The following is a 25,869-nucleotide window of genomic DNA, read 5'->3' on the forward strand; positions in this document are numbered from 1 at the left end:
GCTTACTGCCTTGCTTACTATAGTTTGCTCAGCCTACCTTCTTTGTAGAACTGGGACCAGCAGGCCAGGGATGGCACCACCCATCAGGGTTGTGCCCTCCCCCAGTGATCACTAAATGAGAAAATGCCTTATAGGTGGATCACAAGGAGGTATTTTCTCAGTTGAGGCTCCTTCCTCTGATAACTCAATATTGTGTCAAGTTGACACAAGAAACTAGCCAGTACTGTCATTGTTGTGATTCATAGTCAGCATGGCTGGGAAGGTTGTTTTGAATTCTTCCCTTCCTTCACAGCATATAGAGCTCCTTCAAATCTTATGAAAGCCAGACCTCAAGGAGAAGGCTTTCAAGTCACATCCAGCTCAAAATTTCTGAGCCTAAATTTGTCTGAAAAAAAAATAGCATCCTAGGACCTGGCCACATATCAAGGAGGTGAATTTTCTGTCTTTTTTAATTAAGAAACTTTTTATTCCTTTTACATACCAACCACAGATCCCTTCTCTTCCCTCCTCCCTCCCCCCAGCCTCCTCTCCCAATCCACCCCCAGTCCCTTCTTTAACAAGGTAAGGCGACCCATGGGGAGTCATCAGAGACTGGTACATTCAGGTGAGACAGGTCCAAGTGCCTCCTCCTGCCTCAAGGCTGTACAAGGTGTCTCACCATAGGTAGTGGGCTCCAAAAAGCCAGCTCATGAACCATAGATGGATCCTGATCCTACTGCCAAGGGGCCCCTTAAGCAGATCAAGCTACACAATCATCTTGCTTATGCAGAGGGCCTAGTCCAGGCCTATGGAGGCTCCACTGGTGTTGATCTAAAGTTTATGAGTTCCCACTAGTTTGGTTTGGTTGTCTCTGTAGGTTTCCCCATTATGATCTTTATGCCCCTTACTTATAGAATCCCTCTTCTCTCCCTTTAACTAGACTCATGGAGCTCATAATGGATACTAAATGTAAAGCAAAGGATAACAAAACTACAACCCACAACTCCAGAGAAGCTAGCTAACAAAGAGGACCCTAAGAGGAATTTGTGGATTGCCCAGAAAAGGGGAAATAGATGAGATATCCATGAGTAAACTGGACATGAGGTGGGGCAATATAGGGTAGGGGGTGGGGGATGAGAACACAAGGGAACAGGATAGTGAGTTGGAACAGGGACAGAATGGGAGATCAGTGAAAGAGATACCATGATAGAGGGAGACACCAAGGGGGTAGGAAGAAACTGGGTGCTAGGGAAGTTCCCAAGAATCCGCAAGGATGACCCCAACTTAGACTGCTAGCAACAGTGGAGAGGGTACCTGAACTGGCTTACCTCAGTAATCAGATTAGTGAATACCCTCACTGTCATCATAGATCCTTCATCCAGTAACTGATAGAAGCAGATGCATAGATCCACAGCCAAGCACCAGGCCGAGCTCCAGGAATTTTCTATCCTTATAATTATAAAATGAAACTGGAGGTTTTTATGTACTAGGATACTAAATAATATTTAAACAAAGAAAGTGTTTTGTTTATTTACAGGATGCATCTTCTAATATCTCCCCTATTATTCAGTATTCTCTTGAAAAAAATGTCTAAGAGAAAATATGATTTTGAGAAGTTATATGTATTTTTCAGTCACTCAAAAACTTCTGCATGCTAAGAGACTCTTGGCATTACTCTCTCTCTCTCTCTCTCTCTCTCTCTATATATATATATATATATATATATACATATATATATATATGTGTGTGTGTGTGTGTGTAGGTATATACATATACATATATATATTACAGTGCTTAAGCTTGTATGTATGGCATTTGATGAATTTTATATGAAAGTATAAATTTAGAAAATTGTGTTAAATTTTATGAAAAAAGTCAATATTTACATTGAGTTTCCCTTGAAAGAGATCATTTGAAAAAATTATCACAAATTAGTTATGGGTCAAATACATTTCTTAATTGAATTATTACAGAAAAACTACATTAAGTACTCCTTTATACAGCGTGATAGTGGATAGACAGATTGACTAACTTTAACAGTGCCATTCAAACAGGCAAATAGTGTAACAAATCGAAAAAGCAGCCTGCATTTACAACCCAAAGTCAGTTACCTTGTATGTCAGGGATCAGCCCTAATCCAGTTTCCTTTAATTGATAAATATTGTTGATTGAGTCCAGAACTCACTCAATTTGTGCCTTTGTCTTATTTCTTCATTTATTCAAACAGTAAAAATATCAGAAGTTCCATATTTGGTGATTTTATCTATCACAGAAATACTGGGTTCAAGAAAGAACATGGAACACTGATTAAGCCAGTGTTTCTTAAACTATGTTCTATTTAGTATTTTGTTTGTTTGTTTTGTTAAAGTAAAACCTATTTTTTTAGGGAAATAAAGAACAGTGTGTGACTTCTTTTGTTTTTCCTACTATTTGATTTCTCAGAAATTTGATAGTATATCAGGAATCATGTATTTTGGTAACATCTTAAAATAAATTATGTATTAAATTGTGTTCTACCAGCCGGGCGGTGGTGGCGCACGCCTTTAATCCCAGCACTCGGGAGGCAGAGCCAGGCGGATCTCTGTGAGTTCGAGGCCAGCCTGGTCTCCAAAGTGAGTTCCAGGAAAGGCGCAAAGCTACACAGAGAAACCCTGTCTCGAAAAACCAAAAAAAAAAAAAAAAAAAAAAAAAAAAAAAAAAAAAATTGTGTTCTACCACAAATTATTTTGTGGTGTTTCATAGATCATTTTTGTTCTGGAAGGCTTAAAAATTACTCACATAAAGTTATGGTAGAAATTCAGCAGCATACTTTTTTATTTAAATAAAGCTTTATCAATGAAGATACTACATGTTTATTCGAGGTGCCATTGAAAACTTAATATCCAGGTCTACAGAAAAATTAAGTATGAAGACTATGGCTAGGAGGATGTGCAGTTATGTTTTCTGCATTAATGGAAACACCAAAAAGTGTTAGAATTATATTTTAAGTTTGTAAAATATGATGAAAATGTAGTTAATAGACTGCTCAGTGCATTTAATCTCACACGTCACAAAACTCCAAATGAGAAAATGCACAGTACATTTAACCTCAAGAGCTGAAACCTACAAATGAGTTTCTGTGCACTGGCAGCTGCAGGAAAAATGCTTTGCTGCAGCTTTTCCAACCAGTGATGCTCCTTCCATAATGAAGATAACGTCATGTTTTCTTTTTTTCTATGTATTTCGTTCTTCTTTTATAAAAAGCGTAAACTGAGGCTGGAGAGATGAATCAGCAGATAAGAATGAGTACTGCTCTTGTCGAGGACTCTTCTTCAGCTCCCAGCTTTCATATTGGGTAGCTAAGAAACCCCATCACTCCAGGTTCTGGGCGCTCAGTTCTTTTGCCCTCTTCAGCAGTTGTAATCATGCGTATGTACATACACAGGCACACATGCATAAACATAATTAAAAACAATGAAAAATAAAATAAAAAATGAATTTTAAAAGGACTAAATTCAAGAGGCTAGAAGGATCTTTGACAAATAAGCATCCTCAGGAAAAAAGATGATAGTAAAAAATAAATATAACAAAATAAAACCACATCAATTGGGTAAGGTTATTAAATCCAAAATTTAGTTCCTTAAATGATGAATGATATAAACAAATTTAACTGAGTACAAATTAAGACAAAAGAAAAGTCTTCAGAAAATAACTGGTTAAAAAGGAAATAAACTGCAAAATAAAACCAAAATTAATGAGAACATTGTAGGATTAAAGGTGTCATTAAATCTCAAAGCTTAAAGAAAATTATTAGTTCTTAAAATTATAAGCTACTCAGTGCCTTGCTCAGCCATCATCAGAGAAGCTTCCTCTTGCAGCAGATGGGAACAAGCACAAAACCCACAGCCAGACAGTATGCAGAGTGTAAGAGACCCTGGAACACTCAGCCCTAAAGGGGATATTTCCATCATCTTCCTTGGGGTTCAGGAAATCAGTAGAAGAGGAGCCAGAAAGATTTGAAGAGCCAGAAAGTATGGAGGACATCAAGAGAACCAGGACCTCTAAATCAACATGATCTATTCACCAAATGAAGTCACAGAGGCTGAGGCAGGATGAAAGACCTGAATCTATTTGTAGCAGTTGAGGTTCTAGAGCTGAAAGAAGTAGAGATATTCCTCATTCCCTACCAATAACTTATCTCTAATTGATAACCACTTGCAAATGAAAATTTAGTTTCCTCCAGTGGAATCTCACTGGGGAAACACACTACTCTTAAGGGTAGACTGCATGCCTAGAAGTACAAATCCAACAGAAAAATGAACTCAACAGCATCCTTGAAGGTTCTTCATCTGGATTCATGCCCTTTCTCTGTCTCATCAGAAAACAAACAGTCTTCTATGAAACAGGGTTTAAAAACCCTTTTAAAAAGGGTTCTCCATTTTTAAAAAAAGGATTATTTTAATCTTAATATCTTTAATTTTTATTTTATTTAATTTTTTCTTCTCTCTTTTTACTCTACAGGTCTTTTGCATGTATAATATGATTTCCAATTTGATAGTTTGATGGGATTCCTAAATGTGTGAATGAGCGGGTCTCTGTTTCTAGTGCCTTCTCTTGGACTCCTTTCCTTCTGTTTGTTTTGTCCAATCCTGATATGTTAGTTTTGTTCATTTAATTATATTATTTAATTTTGTTTCATAGAAGACTGTTTGTTTTCTGATGAGACAGAGAAAGGGCATGAATCCAGATGGAAAGTGAGTGGAGAGGAACTGGAAGAAGTAGATGGAAGGAAAACCATAATCAGGATATATCACTTGAGAAAAGAAATCTGTTTTCAATAAAAGAAAAAATGTTGATTTATTCTTAAATACAATTTGTTCAAATTGGAAAAAAATCTAAGCTAAATCTAAAAAACACTTTAACCCAATTAGAGTGGACAAATTTATTTCCGAGGTGCTTAAAGTTTTCCTTTGCAAAATTTCAAATTTTGTTTTTATAGAAAAGTTCATATTCAGGAACTTATGAACCTTAGCCTTTTGTAAGCTCTCTAGATAATAAAGTGCCCTTACTAAATGTACTAAAACACTTTAGATGAACAAAATATGAGAAGGAAAATTTCAAGAATACTAATCTGTATACAATGCAAAAAAATTGTACATTTGTTTAACCCTCAGGGATGAGTCAGAAAATTAAAAACATTAGATTTACTTTAAAACAAACGTTCATTAATGCAAATACTTTCTTAAATATTTTTACTGTTATTTGAAATTGTTATGCATACACACAAGGTGTTTCTACTAAGTCTACCTCCCCCCTGTATCAAGAAAAAACTTAGATGAAAACATTACATCATTGTGGAAACACAGTTGAGAATTTCAAACTCATTGATTACTGAGAAAATCTAGAGCAAAGCATTTTGTAAACCATGATCAGTGCTTAACCTCCTTAGGTTGTTGGCTAAATCTCATCTTTCTGTTTATTCTCTTTGTTTCTCTCTACCTATCTCAGATTTAATGGATAAATGCTGGAAACATTTTTGTTATTTTGTAACATATCAAAAATTCCTAATACCACTGTTTTGTATTACATTACACATAGAAGGATAATTCTGAAGAAATCATAAATACCATTATTATATTAGAACAGATATCTCTATCTATCTATCTATCTATCTATCTATCTATCTATCTATCTATCTATCTATCGCTAAATATCTAGGCAAGCAATAAAAAGGGGACACTGTTACAGTTAATTACCCAATAAAGAATCTAAAAAGTTTTAGAGAATATAATATTCATAACTAAAAGTTAATTGTATTGTTTGGATTTGAAAATGTGTAAGAATAAGAAAAAAATAAATTCCTAATAATAATATGATACTCAGAAGTAACTTGTAAAAACTTCGTAAAATTTGGAATGGTAATCATTTTATTTTTTCCACACAGACCTACCATCTTGCAGACTTTGTGGTGATCATCTCTTTTGTACTACTCTATATATCTTAATGAGACTGATATGAAGCCAGACTCTATCAATGATAGAAAATGGCATTTGTCCACAAAAACAAAAATATACTTATGAAATATCAAAGTCACACTGAAAAAATTGAACAACTAATAAATTACCCTGAAAGCTGTTATAATTTATGAAATGATGGCAGTCATTTTATTATTCACAGTTGCATATGACTGAAAACAAAACAATGGATTTAAATAAATATACCAACAGTAGACTACTTTATGTAGAAATTTAACATATAAAACAATTATAAAGTAATTATAAAGTAATCCTATAAGTAATTCTTTAAAAAGAATAAAACTGGTTTGTTATTCACATAGAATTGTATTATAGCTCACCTGATGCAGAAAATAATGTTAAATATATTTGAATATACAAACTGAACATTGTAAACATTTGTAGAAACTAAATACTATGATACTATATTGTGCATTACCTGTAAGATATAAGATACCTAAAGCACTGACTCTGCAAAATAGGATGATAATATTGATTATATTAGAATTTAAATTTTCATAATAAATTATCAAAACTAAATCATGGCCTTGAAGACCTAAAATTTTCAGTTATAATGCAAAATAGCATAGAAGTACTTGAGTAATCCAGTTCAAAATGTCATATGATACAATCCACTGACAATCTAGTAAATATGCAGGAAGAATTCTAACATTCCAACATCACCAATAACCAGACAAAAGATCACAATACACTAATTTCTGTAGAGCCATAATAATAAAAGCCAATTAAAAATGGGTAGAAATTATAAAAAATAATTTCTTTAAAAAATAATTACAAATGAATATGTAAGCACACAAAAACTACTGAATATCATTAATTATTAGAAAACGTTTTACAAAACTGAAATGTACATCAGTTTAGCTATTTGAAACAAAACCAAGCAAATTATCAAGTGTTGGGTCAGCTATTCTCTTAGTTTTGGGTGACTATTGCTGCAGTGAAACATCATGACTACAAGCAACTTGGAGAGGAAAAGATTTATTTCACTCACAGTTTCATATAGTAGTCCATCATCAAAAGCAGTGAGGGCAGGAACTCATGCAGGGCAGGATCCTGGAGGCAGGAGCTGATGCAGTGACCAGAGGACTGATGCTTGCTTGCTTGTTTCTCATGGCTTGCACAGCTTGTTATCTTAAAGAACTCAGCTATGTCTATAACTGGCATTTTGCCATTTTTATGTAATTCTGCTGGTGCTATTATTTGTAATACTTTAATGTTGTCAGTGATTTTTTTTTTTAGTGAAAGACTATTTCATTGTTTATATTTTCACTGTTGGTATTTTTGTTGCTTTGATTACTAGAGTTGTCTGGAATTCAGTCAACAAAATTTAGAGGTGTAATAAATGGCACTATTGGCTTCAAGTTGTTATTCATGGGAATTTGTCACATGGTACTTGGTTATAACTTTTTATAACTTCAAACTATGAAAACATGATCCTAATGCTAATGCCTTTATGAGCATGTGCCTAACATGTAATTATAATAATTATACATTCATTATTAAAACTATATAAAATCATAAAACACCTTCTATTGTGGTTAAATATAGAATAGATTGTGCTGGAAGTAAAAATCGGCTGAGCTGCAAAAGAAGCTCTTTTGAATGAAAATACTTTGAACTATGTATAAAATTCCTATAAGATCCCAATTCATTTCAAAATATTGGTGTATACTAGGAAGGTTAAACATTCATTAAAACATACTACATAGAAAAAATAAAAAAAAATACAACTCAGAACCACCAGCATAGAGTTGGCCCTACCCACAATGGTTTGGACTTTTCCCAATTCCTAAGTTCACTTATAAATAAAACAGACATCAGCTTCAAATAGAAATGTCCATAGCTAAGCAAGACTGATAAGTGTTGCTGTAAGAATTGTAAGTCCACACTAGTTTGATTGCAATGTGTTACAAAAAAAATCCCATAATACAAAGCTGATGAGTATATCATAGGATATTCTCACATTTTCTTGTTTTCTGTGCTAGTTTCCAGAGCAGGTGTAGATATAATCCTGTTAACTTTTGGAAAGTTCTTTGGTTGATGTGTTTTTCCATTAATAACATTTTGATATTTGTTTATATTATACTTTGTGGGACTGGAGATGGGATTATAATAATCATTGCTCTCTTTTGACTTTGTATTCCTTTAAATGAATGTCTACTTTTCTGAGCCAGATAGTTATTTTACCCCTGTGTCTTATTAAATCCAGTGACTACACTGGAACTGTGAATAAATTACCCAAAATGAGAGAGAGAGAGAGAGAGAGAGAGAGAGAGAGAGAGAGAGAGAGAGAGAGAGAGAGAGAGAGAGAGAGAGAGAGAGAAATGCTTCCTATTCCTGGTCTTACTGGAGACAAAGTCTTAGTTGAGGTTCCTTCCTCTCTAGCTTGTTTCAAGTTGACATAAAACTAGCCAGTACAACTGACCGATTGTCAACTCGACACAAAAACACATCACTTCTCAATTAGAACCTTTTCATTCTCATTTATCCCCCAAGGTGGTATGTTAATATTGAAATCATAGTATAAAACATAAAAAAATTCAAAAGTCTCACATTTTTACAAGTTAAAACTTCAATCTCTTAAACAATATCCAATCTCTTTAAAAATCCAAAATGTCTTTTAAAATTCTTTCAGCTGTGGACTCCTGTAAAAAACAAAATTAACTTAAATATTTTCTTTAGGAGGGAAGAACCAGGGTGCAGTCACAATATGAACAAAGCAAAATCCAACTCCTACAGTGTAAATAACCCAGTGTATAATTGTCTAGGATTCACCCATGATATTCTGGGCTCTCCCAAAGGGCTTGGGTCACTTATCTGGCTTTGCTTTCTTCAGCATACACAGCTTGTCTTTTAGGCTTTGGCTGACTCCACCTCCTCCCCTGCTTCTGTTCTTAGTGGTCATTCCATGGTTTGGCAATTTCCCAAACTGCTACAACTGGGCTGCACTCGGACCAATAGTCTCTTCAGGCCTGTTTTCAGGGACCTCACTCTTACAACACAGTGCCTAGCCTCAGTCTCTTCTGCTCTTCATGAACCCTTCATGACTTCAAAACCAGTACTTCCTACGTGACTTTTACAGTACTAACTTTGGCTGACAGCATAAGGTACAGTCTTGGCTACTTCTGGAACACGGTTTCTGTGTCGTGACCTTGAGGAAACACTCCACAGAAGATTTAGCCTCAATGATACCAGTTCCTTATTAATCGTAACTTACTCTTCAAACACAGCTCACCACCATCCATTGTCCCAGCGAACTAAATATTTTAATTTAGTGGTTCTGGTCTTGTTAAGCACAATGAAAATTTCTGCTCCAGCTAACCAGATACCACAACTTTTTTACGCAAAAGACTTGATGAGTTCTTGTTTCGATGTGAAAGTTGACAAGCCCGACTCAATCATCTGCACTGTTCTCAACATTTTTTTTTTTTTTTGTTTTTTCAAGACAGGGTTTCTCTGTGTAGCTTTGCGCCTTTCCTGGAGCTCACTTGGTAGCCCAGGCTGGCCTCGAACTCACAGAGATTCTCCTGGCTCTGCCTCCCGAGTGCTGGGATTAAAGGCGTGCGCCACCAACGCCCGGCTCTGTTCTCAACATTCTTATTTTCCCAGCTCCCACAGAACAGATTAATGAGCTCTCAATACTCAGTGACTTTTCTAACCCAAAGTTTCAAAGTCTTTCTACAATCCTCCCCCAAAAGCAACATGATCGATTCTGTTACAGGAATACCCCACTCTCCCGGTACCAACTTGTCTTAGGGTTTTTATTGCTGTGGATAAAACACTGTGACCAAGAAGTAGCTTGGGGAAGAAAGAATTCATTTCACTTGCAGTTTGCCATCAAAAGCAGTGAGGGCAGGAACTCACACAGGGCAGGAACCTGGAGGCAGGAGTTGATGCAGAGGACATGGAGGAGTTCTGATTTCTGGATTGCTTCTCATGGCTTGTTCAGTTTGTTTGCTTATAGAACTCAGGACTACCTCTACAGGGGTGGTTTCACCCATAGTAGGTTGTGGCTCTCCCCCATGAATTACTAAATAAGAAATGTCCTACAGGCTTGCCTACAGCCTGTTTTTATGGAGAAATTATCTTCGTCAAGGCTGCCTTTCTTTGATGACTGTAGTTTATGTCAAGTTGATGTTAAACCAGCCACCAGTGATGTGAAGAGATTTGAACAGAAGCATCATGGGAATGTAAAATAATACAGCTACTATAGATAACTATGGGCAGCTCCTTAACAATTGAATAAGGCATTGCCATACCATCTCAAAACATTATGTCAGTACATAATTTTGAAAGAAGTAAACAAGGATCCAAATACTCTTAATGACTAAAGATGGCAACACTTCTTAAACTGAAAACCCATTTGACCATTGGCCAATGAGTATATGCAGAAATATGATCTATGTATGTAAGAAAATAATAGCCTTAAGAAAATAATAGCCTTAAGTTAATCCTGATGTATGCTGTAACAATTGAAGTTATTTTTCAAAGAGAGGTAAGACACAAAGGGCAACTATTATGCTATTCACCTAAATGATGAATACAAGTCAAATTCATAGAGATGGGAATTAAGATGACAGTAACCAATACACAGAGGTAGTAGGGCATTAAGAGTTACTGTTTGATGTTTACACTCTTGCTGCTGGAAGATGAAAAAGTTGGATATAGATTATGGTGGTGATTGCACATCATCATGAATGCACTTACACTAGATTGTACAAATAACAATAGCAAATTTTTATGTTGTATATAATTTAGCACATACACAGAAGAAACTTCTAGAGAACACTAAATATACTTCAAAATGGACAATAAAGGACATCAAACGCTACTAAAATTAAGTATCAACAGGATTTTGTTTGATTAGAGTTAGTGTATAAAGTGGTGTAAACATTTTGAGTATGAAATTGTGTATGTGCAGATAAAATTGAAGACTAATTCATTCTCTTATTTCTGAGGAGCTGTGGCAATTTGTGTGTGAGGATGTTAATTGTAAGACAATTAATAAAAACAAAATAGAGAGGCCGGGCGTTGGTGGCGCACGCCTTTAATCCCAGCACTCGGGAGGCAGAGCCAGGCGGATCTCTGTGAGTTCGAGGCCAGCCTGGGCTACCAAGTGAGCTCCAGGAAAGGCGCAAAGCTACGCAGAGAAACCCTGTCTCGAAAATCAAAAAAAAAAAAAAAATAGAGAAATACATGACTAAATTGGAGTTTATTCACAGAATGTATCTTATACAGAGTTAACTTTTCTGAATTTTTAAATATGACAGTGACTAAATTGCAAAATATATGGAGAATTACCTGTACTGAATAATAAACTATTGCACATACAAACTGCCTAGAAACCTACATGTATAATACAATGTAAGTCTACTGAAACTACATATGTCAACTCAACAATTATGATTATTACTAGAGAAGACTCATGCAGGATAGACATGGAGCTTTTGCTGATTATATATTTTAAAAACTAAAGAGATGAATTATTGCTATTGTTTTTGCTTTTGTCCCCAGGGTCTTTTGAATGCTAGGCAGGTATTCTTTATCTGGCCCAGGGAATTCTTTGCCAATTCCCATGGATCTGTGATATTAAGGTCCTTAACATGGCTGTGGCCATGTCAATAAAACACATTCCCTCAGAACTTTATTCACTCCACATGTGCTTACTTCTAGAATTGACCACTTGGCACTGGATAATCAGTCAGGGTTTATGTGTCGGGAGAACATCTCCCCCACTTTCAGCAGACCTTATTTACTTGTAGCTCTTCCATATAGGGTAGGGTCCTGTGAGACGTTTCCTTTCATGTTAGTATGTCTATTCGTGTTGTCATTTTCAGGTATTCTTTAGGTAGCCATATTTTTGAGATTTTGTGACTATTGCATCCCTGTCATGACTAGAAGACACAGTCTCACAGCAGAGTTTATGATACCCTGGCTCTTATAATATTCCTACATCCTCTTGTACAATGACTATGTTCCTTAAGCCTTAGGTATGGAGGTTGTGTTTTAGACATATCAGTTGGGGTTTTATTTTTTTTATCAGTTGTGGCTTTCTCTAATGATTCCCATCTGCTGCAAAGACAAGCTTCTTTGATGAAGAATAGGGGACATGATTGTCTGTGAGTACAATAATGAACATTTAGAATGCAGTTGGGGAATTAAACTGGTTTAGGAAAATGGTAGTAGTAGATTCTTTTCTAAAAATCCATGACCTCACTAGCCACATGTAGTTGGCTAGTTTTATAGTACCAGTCAAGTGGTCCCTGAGTCCAACTTGATGGCTATTGCTTACTTCCAAGATAAGTGCCACTATTACATCTTTACAGATATTTTGCATTAACGGTTAGTTATTTCTGTGGTTCATAGGCTTCACAGCTGGGTGGGATTATCAATTGCTTTCCTCCTTTGGTAGCTTGCATATCACATTATGGTACTATGAAACTTAGACATCAGAGGAGAGTTTTGGGTCAGTTCCAACTCAAATTCTCTAAAGCATATATCAAAAGTAGGTGGTGTCTTCAGCAATATAGACTTCCATTCAACTCTGTATAACAGTAACCTATATTGGTTTGGGAATCTCTTGGATATTCCTGATCAGCAGCTTGAACGAAATTTTCTCAGACATGTTACTGGGACTTCTGTTAGATTGCACATGGCTCTTGGAGGAAGTATTATCACTCCCAGGAGTATACATATGTATATGTATGAACTTCTTTGCATTATAGATAACAAGTACTTTTAAAAACGTTTGAACTTCCTTTTGGCACAATCAGCAATGGTATTTAGGTGCTTTTTGTTTCCAGTATCTTCTTGTGCAGTCTGTCTCATTCTATTTAGAGAAGCATACCACCATAATTTTCTCCTAGTGTTTATGCTGATCCAACATTGTTTTCTAGCTTTCTTTTTAACGGAAATTAGAGAAGGTGACAATTGTGATCATGAAACATAAGGTAACTAATTGGTTTGGATTGTTAACTCATTGATCTTTGTCCTTGGGGTATTTTAAACCAATATGGAGAACAGATTGTGATTTTGTAAATGTTCTTTTTCTCTAATCTAAGCTCCAGAAAGTTATGGTTTAAATTGGGGGATTGTTGTAAGGTATCAAATAGTAACCGCTGCTCACACATTTGCTTATATGTGGACTATCTCAGTCTGTGTTACAGAAAAATACTTCATAATTTTGGAAGTGTATATTTTCTTTGAAAGAAATCCTCAATTAAATTCCCATATAAGTGGCATGTAGCTCATTCCATTTTACAGTTAAGAAGCAAGTCTATTAAAGGTTAAGCAACTTTCTCAAGTATGCATACACAGACTTTTTAGTAGCACATAAATTGTAAGAGAATTAAGCCTAGATTACTCTGACTCTAAATTCTGGACTGCTTCCACTGTATTTTACTGAACACTAAACACACCGATGTTAGATCATAGCACACTTACAATGATGCCAGAATATCATTATGGGGAAGAGCCGATGGGTGGCAAAGCATATTCTAATTTATGCTATTGGTTTTCACAGCTTTCTGTTATATTTCTGGCTTGCTGCTTTTGATCCATCAAACACAGCTAGTGGGATGGCTCTGGCAGCAATCCCTATGATGAACTGCTTGGGCTTGTATGCTCTTCCACACAGCTGCTGGGAGAATGCCACAAGCTGATGGCTCTATAGTCTACAGAACTGGAATGATCATTTCCATTATTGCCTTCTTTCAAATTTTTTAAATATATTCTCTCCTATATAACATCCAGACCGCAGTTGCCCTCCCTTCTCTCTCTGTAGTCCCTTCCCTCTCCCCACTCCCCATCCACTCCTCCTCAGTTTCCCTTCTGAAAAGGTCAGGCCTCTCAGGGACATCAACCAAACATGGCATATCAAGTTGCAATAAGACTAGACTCCTCCCCTCCTATTAAGGTTGGATGAAGCAATACAGTAGGAGGAAAAGGGTCTCAAAAGCACTTGTCTCCATTCATGAAATACCAGTTTCTGGCCTCTAGATTTAGCTTTTAGTATTGCTCTTTCTTGAATACATTATACAACAGAGGTTTTTCTCTCTCTCATTCTCTCTCTCTCTCTCTCTCTCTCTCTCTTCCTCCCTCCCTCCCTCCTTCCCTCTTCCTTCCTCCCTCTCCCTCCCTCCCTCCCTCTCTCTCTCTCTCCCCTCCCTCTCCCTCTCTCTCCCTCTCTCTCCCTCATAGGAACCAGAGTGTGTGTTGAAAAGAGAATGAGCTAGATAAGTGATCCAAGCCCTTGGAAGGGCCCAGAAGATCATGGGTGAATCCTAGACAATTGAACACTGAGTTATTTACACTGTAGGAGTTGGATTTTGCTTTGTTAATATTGTGACTGCACCCTGGTTCTTCCCTCCTAAAGAAAATATTTTAGTTAATTTTGATTTTTACAGGAGTCTACAGCTGAAAGAAATTTAGAAGAGATTTTGGATGTTAAAAGAGATTGGATATTGGTTAAGAGATTAAAGTTTTAATGTGTTTGAATTTGTAAAGATGTGAGAGTTTTCAAATTATTTATGTTTTATACTATGATATCAATATTGACATACCATCTTTGGGGATAAATGAGAATGGAAAGGTTCTAATTGAAAAGTGATGTGTTATTGTGTCAAGTTGACAAGGGGTCAGTTGTACTGGCTGGTTTTATGTCAACTTGACACAAGCTAGAGAGGAAGGAATCTTAACTAAGAAATTGTCTCCATAAGGTCAGGCTATAGGCAAACCTATGGAGGCTCTCTCTCTCTCTCTCTCTCTCTCTCTCTCTCTCTCTCTCTCTCTCTCTCTCTCTCTCTCTCCTCTTTCTCCCTCCCTTCATCCTTCATAGGAACCAGAGTCTTTAAGCAATTATTTTTAAATTAAATTTTACAAGCTGTGTAAAAACTAGAGGTTTCAATATTTTGCTATGGTTATGAGAAAAGATCTCACTATATAGCTTTGGCTGGCATGGAACTCATTGAGTAATCCAGGCTGGCGTTGAACTCGAAACAACCCTCTAGCATCTGTCTCTCATTTGGTGGAATTACAGGTACATACCATAATGCCAGCTATCAATATTCTATTGTTCAAGATGTTATTATTTACACTTCAAATTTACTGGCTCAACTTGATTTCTTGGCTATGGATTCATTATCATCCTAGCTTTGATTGAAGTAATTCTTATTTTATAATGGAAACATGTCTTATTTAAATTAATCTATAGTAATTCATGTATTCATGAACTTTTAAATGTGAAGGTTCCCTACAAATTTTACATTTCTACATCAACGTTAGAATGTCAGATCATATGAAAATGTCTTACACCAAGAGTAAATATAAATGCTCCACTAACTTCGTTCTAGATTAAAAAAACTTTTGTGCTGTTAAAATAAATTGTGAGAATATGGTAAAATATCTCATATTTCCCTTTGTTACAGTTCATTCTATTTTCTTTCTTTCTTTTCCCTTATTTTTTTTAAGGAGAGTAGAGTCAAAAAATGTGTCAGATTAATTAATTTTTTTATCCTCCCTTCCTCCCTCCCTCCCTCCCTCCCTCCCTCCCTCCCTCCCTCCCTCCCTCCCTCCCTCCCTTCCTTCCTTTTTTTTCTGAATTATTTTTATCCTAAAAAAGTAACTAGAAAATGAGATGGAATGTAGAAAGTTCATATATTTTGATTATTCCCAGGGTGAATTGGACTACTTCAGGACAACACTGTGAATGGATCCAAACAAGCAAGCAGGCATCTTTCATTAAGTAGCAGTCTTACTTAACCCCATTCTTAATCTTTCCTAGAAACCATGGGGTTGTGTTGCTATTTCCATTTTCCAGGAGTACAGATAAAGTAACTGATAGTTTCCTATGAGCAAGTACCTACCAAAATGAAGTCAGATGTAGAGTCAGTTGTCTTTAACTACAGAGCCTGCACTTGCAATTATGGTATGCAAAATGATTATATTAAACTATACTATGTATGATTGTATCTTATGTTTGGCATAATACGTGATCTTGATTGTTGTAGTTTATGAAATTATAGCTGTCAGTTTTTCAAGCCATTTAAAAGTTTGTATCAGAAGTTTACAACAATCAAGAACTCTGGTCTTCAATTTGTAGTGTAGTCAAGGGCCATCAGGCTAATGAGATGGAAGCATGAAGACCTTGATGTCTGCAGGAGAATCATGTTAAAAAGTAATTAGGGAGATAATAATCATATGTTGTTTGGGCTTATATATAAATGTAATTAAATATTTTAAATTGAATATCTCACATAATGTTGATGCAATTGTTATTCAGTTGGCATCCTGTGGTTTATAATGAAAACAACTACTAAAGAAAATTGTCTAATTGCAAGCATTCTTCCAGAAAGTATGCATTTGTAATATATAATTTTATGTGGTATATAATTCTTTATCTATCTGCATTATAAAAATATTGTTCTAAACTGATGTTTTTACAAAAATAATCTCCTAACTTTTCAAAATTATTTTAATTGGAATGCAAATATATACAATTCTCCACTTTTCTTGTCATGACAGTTGTGCATTGTGTTGATGTCATATCCAGACATATAATAGAAATGACTCAAACTGTGTGAATGAAAATCACCCAGGAATTTGTTAAAGGACTGTGTTCTTATTATACAGCACTCCTTTTTCATTAAAAAAGTAACTATAAAAAGGAAAGAAATTTATACTCCATAACAAAAGAAAATAGAAGTTATAGAACTGTCTAATTGAAAAGAATCCCTGGAACATGAAGGTAACAGTTTTATCTGTGTGTTTTGAGTAATTCCTTAAGGTTGTGAGGTTGGGAAGCATGGTTGTAGTTAGTGAGATAACCAAACAGGCTGGAATCAGTGTGAGGTCTAGAATGAGTACAACTGAATTTGCATTAGCTAGACTAAGGCATAGGATGAAGACCTGGTCACAAATGAATAGAGGGACTGGCTTCATTAAATGTTTGTTCCATAGGACAGGGGCTTGATAGATTTTTTTTAATAGACTACAGTACTTATTTAGTTATGTTTGTAAGCTAGAAATAACAATTTCTTAGTAACAGAATAAAAAGAAGTAAACCAGGCAATGGAAACATTAAAGTGACTTTTAGTCTTCTATAATTGGAAGTGTTTTATAATTTATCAAATTTACTAGGTATAATTATTCATAAATCCACCCATCTAATTAATAAAAATTTATATGATAGTAAATGTTATGTGTTCTGCATGCACAACACAGATGCAGCACCCGTCTTCCTTAATCTTACAGGCTACAGGGAAATAAATCAAGCATATAATACTAAATCGTTATGACTGGGATGTGTTATATGAGTGCCAAAGACAAGATGCTGTGCAAAGAATTAATAGTGAAATTTAATCTTATTGAGATTTGTGTGTCATCATGTCCTTGAGCAAGTACCACTTAAATAGAAAGGAAAGTGGGTGATCAGGGGATGAAATCAGGGCATTGGGTACTGAGAGAAATCTGTTTTTAAGGAAAGAGAGATGATTGTGAAGGAACAGAGTCACAGATGAGTAGAGGTGATTTTAAGCAGGGGATTGGAAGCCATTCAAGTTACCATGTTTTGTCAGTCAAAAACATCCATGATGCAAAGATAGAAATTAATTTGCGTATTATTAATTTGGCATGATTGATGTTTCAGGAAAAAATTTATTTGACAGCACACAACCTTTGGTAGTATTTTCAGTTGAAGAAAATCAACAAACTTCCAGGAAAATGAATGGGTAGACATAAACATCCAGGCCTGAGGTTTCCGCACAGTGATGCTAAAGGTTGAAATGAGGGAAAGAATGTGTCCATTGCATCACTTTAGAGGAGATATCAACAGGGGCTGTCAAGAGAACCTCAAAGCAACTCAAGGATAAAAACAGAACTGGGCAAGAAAACAAACTCAAGTAAATGCCGCAGTGCAAGACATTTATTTGCATGTTTCCAATCTGTTTCTATCTTTAGTCATGATACAAACATAGTTGTCCAAAGCACAAGAATAAAATTGAAAAATGAATCCTCGGTGAGAAAATTAGATGCAGGCTTTGATCTTGAAGCCTGATGTTCACATATTAAGCTGCATATTCTTGGTCTAATGACCTTCACTAAGCCCATTACATTCATTGAAAGTTTTGACTTAAATGTAAATATATTCAATTTTGCTGTGGGAAGGCAGAGTATGGTGTGCAATAGCCGAACTTCTTGAACCAGTGGGTTTGCACTCCAACTCCTTGATCCTTACCAGCAGCAAGACACCTCTCCTTGTTTATCATTTATTTAATTTTGAAAGGCAAGTTAATAATACCCAAGTCAGGGTGAGACTTGGTAAATAACTGGACATGCAGTTGTTGACATGGTATCAGTAGGAGTTACATCATGTTCTTAGTCTCTAAACCCTGTATTTGATTCATTTCAATAGTTTATATCTTAGTTATTCATATGTAAGTTTTTGTTCTTAAATTTAAATAGAAATTATAATATTTTACATTTAAATGAGGAAATGGATATATATTGATGATAGAAGAAAATTTTAACAGAGCCCATACATATTATTTCAAAGCTTTATCTTGTTTCACAATTTGATCATTTTCCCTATGAACTTGAGATCAAATATTATTAAATTTAATACATGAATATTAAGCAATGGATTTCTTTCTCTCTTCTTTCTTTCTTTCTTTCTTTCTTTCTTTCTTTCTTTCTTTCTTTCTTTCTTTCTTTCTTTCTTTCTTCCTTCCTTCCTTCCTTCCTTCCTTCCTTCCTTCTTTCTTTCTTTCTTTCTTTCTTTCTTTCTTCCTCTCTTTCTCTCTTTCTCTCTTTCTCTCTCTCTCTCTCTCTTTCTCTCTTTCTCTCTTTCTCTCTTTCTCTCTTTCTCTCTTTCTCTCTTTCTCTCTTTCTTTCTTTCTTTCTTTCTTTCTTTCTTTCTTTCTTCTTTCTTTCTTTTTGTCTTTCTGTCTTTCTTCCTTTCTTGACAGTGTTGGTGATTGAGTGTGGGCCTTGCAAATGCTATGAAAATTCTGAATTACTGAGTAGCATCTCTAGACAAAGAACATTTTATATAAAAACTGTGTTTCCTAACCTCAGAGGAACTTACCACTTTAAAAGTCATCCATTCTTCATGAAGTTTTACTCCTATCTCTTCTATGGAGAATTTCTCACCACAGGCAAGTGTGTCATATGTGCAAATAGACTATTGTGTGGTTAATATATTTTCACAATCGCCTTTACATTTTGTTTGTACATATTTATTTTCATGATCATAGATACTTTTTCATTGAAGCTACCAACAGTTTTCTTTATAGTGGACACTCAATATATATTTAGGAAATGAATAAATGGATGTAGTAATGTATGCATAGAGAGTCTTAAATAGAACACACTTTCTGTGTTCATATATATATGAAATATGAAATAAAATTTGTTCTTTGGGCCTGGAAGCATGGCTCAGAGCTTAGGAGTACTTGTTTTTCCAGAGGATACAATTTGGGTTTCCAGGACCCATTCCAAAGCTTATAGCTAATTGTAACTCCATCTATAAAGAGATCTGATACTTTCTTCTGATTACATGAGATACTCATAATCAGATGGCATACACTCGTACACATATATACATATACCTAAATAAAAAATACTTACAATTTTTTATTCCTTAGATGATTTCCACATGGAATTTCTAATTGGTGTGATTTTTTTCCTTTGGTATAAATTAAAAAAAAATATTTTGAATGCATATATCAATACTTTTTTATTTTTATTTTTTTATTTTTTCTGGAGCTGAAGACCAAACCCAGGGCCTTGTGCTTGCTAGACAAGCGCTCTACCACTGAGCTAAATCCCCAACCCATATATCAATAATTTGAATAAATGTTTTACATGGGTGTTGTTTAACCATTCCTAAGAACAGGTTTAAATTTGTATATGAAAGCATACTTTAGTCAGTGAATTTAACTATATTAGAACTAAGCAGCTAATAGGTACTGTAGAAGTAATAACAAAGATAGTTTGTTAGATAGGCTTATAGAAGTTATAAATGGGATGATTAGTATTTTGGGTACCTATTCCTGGGATTTTCATTAGTGATGCCACATCATTGTTTAAACAGTGGCACTAATTAAATTCTGATGAGTGATATACATGTAGATATTATGTGTCTATGTTTTCTCATACTATTCATAAGATAATTAATAATTAATAATAATAGTTAATGGTTCCTACTTTTATGAGCATAGTAACTAGATACTAGGAGATTAAACATTTGCCCTGGGGCTGTACGAGGTGTTACTAGAAAAATTCCGACTGAAGCCTCTACTTTGTACTTTGGACATCCATTGTCTGAACTGGCATATGGGGTCGATGACTTTGGTTTGCCATTCTAAACCAAGTTTCTCAATATTCTTTATCCTGCTATTGCCGGAGCCTGAAAAAGTCAGAACCAAGAGTCACTGTCTCCAAGCACTGAAAGGTTTGGCCGAAGACAGGCTACAGCAAGAAATTGAAAAGTGATGAAAACCAGATGCAGGTATAAACTTCACCATAGGGTTTTATTTTATGTATTCACATTAACAGTATTTTTATGCTGAAGTTTTTTTATGAGTGGATCTTTTTGTGTAGACCTGGATAACGTTGAACTTTTTTTTCCTCGTGCCTCAGTCTCCCAAGTTCTGGAGTATCAAACATACAAAGCATGACTGGCTTGTATTGAAATTTATCTTTCCCTTTCTAATCCTGAAATTTTTGACACAAAGTTTCACTGAAACTATTTTATTTTAGAATTTCCAGGAAAGATCAATTATAATATTAAATTGTCTCCCTCCCTGCTACACTGAGAGTTCTTTGCCTTGTCATTCTGCATTATTTTTTTTCTTTTTGGTTCATTTACTTTTGATGTTTAATTAAAGCCCCTAAATTCTTTCTAATTAGACTCTTCATTAAATGTTTATCAGAATTTGCATTTTGTGTGTTCTTGTTCTTTCTTATCAGAATTTTACCTGATAACTCCTACAATAAAACACTGGATTATTACTTTCAAAACATCTGACATCATGACATATGATTACATTTGTTTTTCTAAGTGTATAGTGAGCACAGTGCTGCTGAGCACAGACATTTACTTGATTAATTAAGTGCTTATTGACTGCAGAATGTTGAGACTTTTAATTTAATTAATACCTCAGGATGATATGTGGTTATATTTAGTTTTTAAAATTGTAGTACTAAAAGAAAAATGATAGATCTTTCAAAGAGAAAGTTCTTCAAAAGATTTATAAGTATTCACCATGACATTTTATTATGTATGATTTCTAGAAAGCTTGAAAGTCATTCTATATACATTGTATGAAGGAAATGTATAGTTTTTCTAAATATCATAAAAGACATTATTATGGCCAGTAAATAATTTTACTGGCACTTTATCTTTACCCTACATTCTGAGATAAATCTAAATAAAAATCTGTGATGGAGGACACGTCAAAATGAAAAGATTTTGGAGCACACACAAACTAAACTACTTTATCTGGGAAGCTGTCCTGAGCCTAGGGTAGTGAGCATACTTCCAGTCTTTCAATTCAACTGCCTTTGCTGTCTGTTGAGTTCAACTGTTCTTTGTTCACCATGTGCTAGTGTTCTCCCTTGGATTCACATGCAGCAGAAACTGCAATCTCAGACTGAGCAGAGTAAATGGCAATCCATGCAATAGAAGTTCAATCCATTCATTTAATAAGTAACTCTTGTTGGATATCCTTTTGCTGCCTTGTGTCCTGGAGATCCTGCAGCTTTGCATCTGCATGTTAGGCTCATCACATGCTCCAGCAGTTCATAGATGAGGTGGATGTGGAGGTGGGCTAACTCAGCCCAGGTTCCAGGCCTGGGTGGTAGGTAGCTAGGCTGGTCAGCTTACCCGCTTTCTCTCATCCTCAGCACCTTAGCGATCTCTCCAGCACCAACCCAGCTAGCTCAAACACTGAGGGAGGAAACAAGGAGAGGGGGCAGTTTCTCCTGCTCTCACACACTTGGGTCTGGCTCATCCACACTCACCCCACCAGGGCCAGCTCTACTGTTTTGTCCAAGTGAGAGCCTGCTTTCCAGAGCACCTGCACTCGGTGAGAGGCAGGGCCAGCTCCTCTCTTCCCATGCCTCCCCTCGCCAAGCCGACTTCCTGCCTACAGCAGGTGGCAAGGGGTAGTGGAGAGGGAAGACTTCCCCCACCCTTGCTAGGCTATGGCATATAAGGGAGGTGGTGGGGGCAGCTCTCCTGTTCTCACACCCACAGGAGCTGCTCACCTGCGTCCCCACCCACAGGGGCAGCTCTCGTGTGCTGCCCAGGTGAGGTGCAGGACTGCTTCTCTCCCAAGTGCTGCTGCTGCTGCTGAGGGGCAGTGCCAATTCTCCCAATCTCGTGACCTCAGATCCAGCTCTCCCACTGGCCTCTGGCAGCAAGGGGCACAGGGGAGGGGGGTTTGGGGAGAGGGGAGGTCATCTCTCCCTTGCCCATTCCACCATATGGCAGGTGAGGGGTGGGGCCAAATCTCTCGTGCACGTCCACAGGCCAGATCCCTTGTGCCCAGTTAACAGGGTTAGCTCTACTCTGCTGCCCAGGGGAGGGGAGGTGCAGGCCCCACTCCCCTGAGTGCTATAACTGGTGAGGGGCAGGGCCAGCTCTTCCTAGTGCTACAGCCTGTGTGGGGTGGGGACTAGTCTGTGCACTGCTATCCTCACTGCTTTTGGGGTGGACATTAACACAGACTATAGCTGTGGCAGGGCCACTGAGGCCGACATGGCCCTTGGCAGCAGCCCAGGCCTAGAGGACACCACGGCCCTCGGGCAAGCGGTCCATTCCTCACCACCTTCGCCTCTTGAGGTCTGCCTTTCTCCCCAGCACATTAATCTTTCTGCCTCTGTCTCTGTCCCTCTTTCTCTCTGTGTCTCTGTCTCTCTGCCTCTGTCTCTTTGTCTCTGTCTGTCTGTCTGTCTGTCTGTCTGTCTGTCTGTCTGTCTCTGTCTCTGTCTCTCACATTTTTCCACCCTGTTCTCACTCACCATCATGGTGCCCTACTGTCTGGCGCCCCCAAGCAGGCTTGTGGTTGATTTCTGCCCGCCTAGGCAAGCAGCCTGGGGCAGAGCTATGACCCCTTTGTTTGTTTCTTTAATTTATTCTTCTCTCATCCAGTATGTGTCCTGACCACAGCATCCCCTCCCTTCCCTCCACCAAGTCCATGCCCACCCCTCTCTCCCCCTCTCCGGGCTCCACGGCTTCTCCATTCCCTTCAGAAAATAGCAGGCCTTCCAGAAAGATTTTTTTTTTAATTTATTTTACATCCTGACTGCAGTTTACCCTCCCTCCTCCCTTCCAGATCCCTCCCCTAACCCTCCCTCTGCCCTCACCCCAATCCATTCCTGCCCGTTTCTGTTTAGAAAAGGGCAGACCTCCCATGGATATAAAAAACATGGCATATCAGTAAAACTAAGCACCTACTTGTATTAAGGCTTAGCAAAGGCAACATAATATGAGGAATAGGGTTCCAAAAGCCAGCAAAAGATTTAGACACAGCCCCTGCTCCCACTGTTAGAAGTCCCGCAAGAACACCAAGCTATAGGACTGTCTTACATACGCAGAGGGCCTAGGTCTGGTTGTCGTTCAGATCTTGTGAGCTCCTGAGTCCAGGTTTCTGTGGATTATCTTGTGATGTCTTTGACTCCTCTAACTCATACAATCCTTCCTTCTTCGCTTTGGCAGGATTCCCTAGCTCTGCCTAATATTTGGCTGTGGGTCTCTGCATCTGTTTCATCAGTGGCTGCCTGAAGCCTCTCAGATGACAATTAGGCTAGGCACCAATTTATGAGTATAGGAGAATGTTGTTAGCTATCATTACACTGACGTTTCTCTTTTCCTCCAGTCATGTGCGGTTCTATTCTAGGTCTCTGGACCATCCAGTCTCTGGGTCCTAGTGCTCCAGGCAATGTCAGGGGAGGGTTTACTTTTGTGGTGTGGGTCTCAGCCTGGACTAGTCATTCGTTGGCTCCTCCCTCAATCTCTTACCCCAGCATATCCCATAGGCAGGACAGACTGTTGGTCAAAGGCTATGTAGCATGCTACAACCCACAGACCCAGAGTGGCTCAAGGAGAGATACTCAAATGTCCTTGGGAAGGGGAAATAGAAAGGATTTCGTGGGTGGACTGGGGCTAGTGTGGATGGGGAAGGGAACATGAAGGGTTAGGTTTGGGGGATGGAGGAGAACCAGCAATGAAAGAGAAAATTGTAAAGACAGGGCATTTTCTGGCCGGGTAGAAACCTGGTGCAAGGGAAATTTCAAGGAATCTACAAGGATGACCCCAGCTAAATTCCTAGCGATAGAGGATATGTAGCCTGAATTGGCCATCATCCATGACCAGGCAAGACTTCCAGCAGAGATCTTGTGCCTATTTTATGGAGACGCGTGCAACAGCCATGTCATTACTTCCTTTTTGTTTGTTTGTTTGTCGACACAGGATTTCACTGTATAGTCCTGGAACTCACTTTTTATACCAGGCTAGCCTCGAACTCACAATAATCTGACTGCCTCTGCCTCCCGAGTGTTGGGTTTAATGGCGTGTGCCACTGCAGTTGGCTTCATTACATTCTTTGATAATATAAATATCTTTAGTAAAACTCCCAATTTATTCCAAAGGTCCTTAGTAAAACTCCCAATTTATTCCAAATGTCTTTAGTAAAACTCCCAATTTAATCCAGTATATATTTTCCTGTCATTTTCATTTCACAAATTTATAATAATGCTTAAGTAAAACATAGTTTGGCAATATTAATTAATAAATGTTGGGCATTCAAAAACACATGTGCCATGTTTTATGTTTAATTTTACTTATATTTAATGTGGGAGCCCAGTTAGGAAATCGGCTCCCACATTTTATGACAGGGTACTCTTGAGGAGAGAGGAATAAGAGATATTAGATAGAAGGATAGAGGGAAGAGAAACAGAAACACAGGATAGCTTCGGGAGGGCCTGGATCATTGATTATTATCCATCAGCCCCTCCTGCCTCTTCTAAAGGACATTTCATAGGAATGCTAAGGGGTGGAACAAAAGACCTCCCCCTTGCTGAGCCAAGTGTAGACCCTTCCAATCACCTAGTAACTATGTACATGGTCAAGCAATCCTCTAAATGCAGCCCTGCTGGGTAAAGCAAGCTCAGATCTCACTAGGGAATCTTTATGGGTCTCCACAATTTGAATTCAAGATAAACAAAACATATTAATTTTAAATGTTAGTATATTTGCTTATCTCTAACAAATAATAAAATTTTATAATAGTGAGAGTCCTATAGTCACTCCTGTTATAAAATGTACATTAGTGCTAATTTATGACTAGAAACAAGTTTGAGAAGTATTAGCTGGCCATGGTGGCACACGACTTTAATCCTAGCATTTGGGAGGCTGAGGCAGGTGGGCCTCTAGATTTCAAGGTCAGCCTGGTTTACATAGTGAGTCCCAGGACAGCCAGGGCTGTATGGAGAAACCCTGTCCCAAAAAAAGAAAATTTAAAAAATGATAAATTTAATGATATTGTAGGTTAAAATATTTTCAATCTTTGTTTTTTAATAGTTTTTCAGTAGATTTATTAGGACTTTGACACTAACAGCTATAAAACTTAATAATAAATACTAATAATATTACAGGCAGTTGTGAGCCTCCCAGTTGTGGGTGCTGGTATCCAAATTTGGGTCATCTGAAAGTATCCTTAACCACTGAGGCATGTTTCAAGCCTCTTATATACCTTAGCAATGCCAAGTTTCATGCTGACATGCATTTTAAACATTGAAACAGTGTCAGAGGAAAGAAAGGTCAAAATGTGTTCCTGTGTTAGTATGTATGTGCTTAGGTCAGAGGTCAACTTGT

This window comes from Peromyscus maniculatus, chromosome 2 (assembly GCF_049852395.1).
Source record: "Peromyscus maniculatus bairdii isolate BWxNUB_F1_BW_parent chromosome 2, HU_Pman_BW_mat_3.1, whole genome shotgun sequence".
Classification (NCBI taxonomy): domain Eukaryota; kingdom Metazoa; phylum Chordata; class Mammalia; order Rodentia; family Cricetidae; genus Peromyscus; species Peromyscus maniculatus.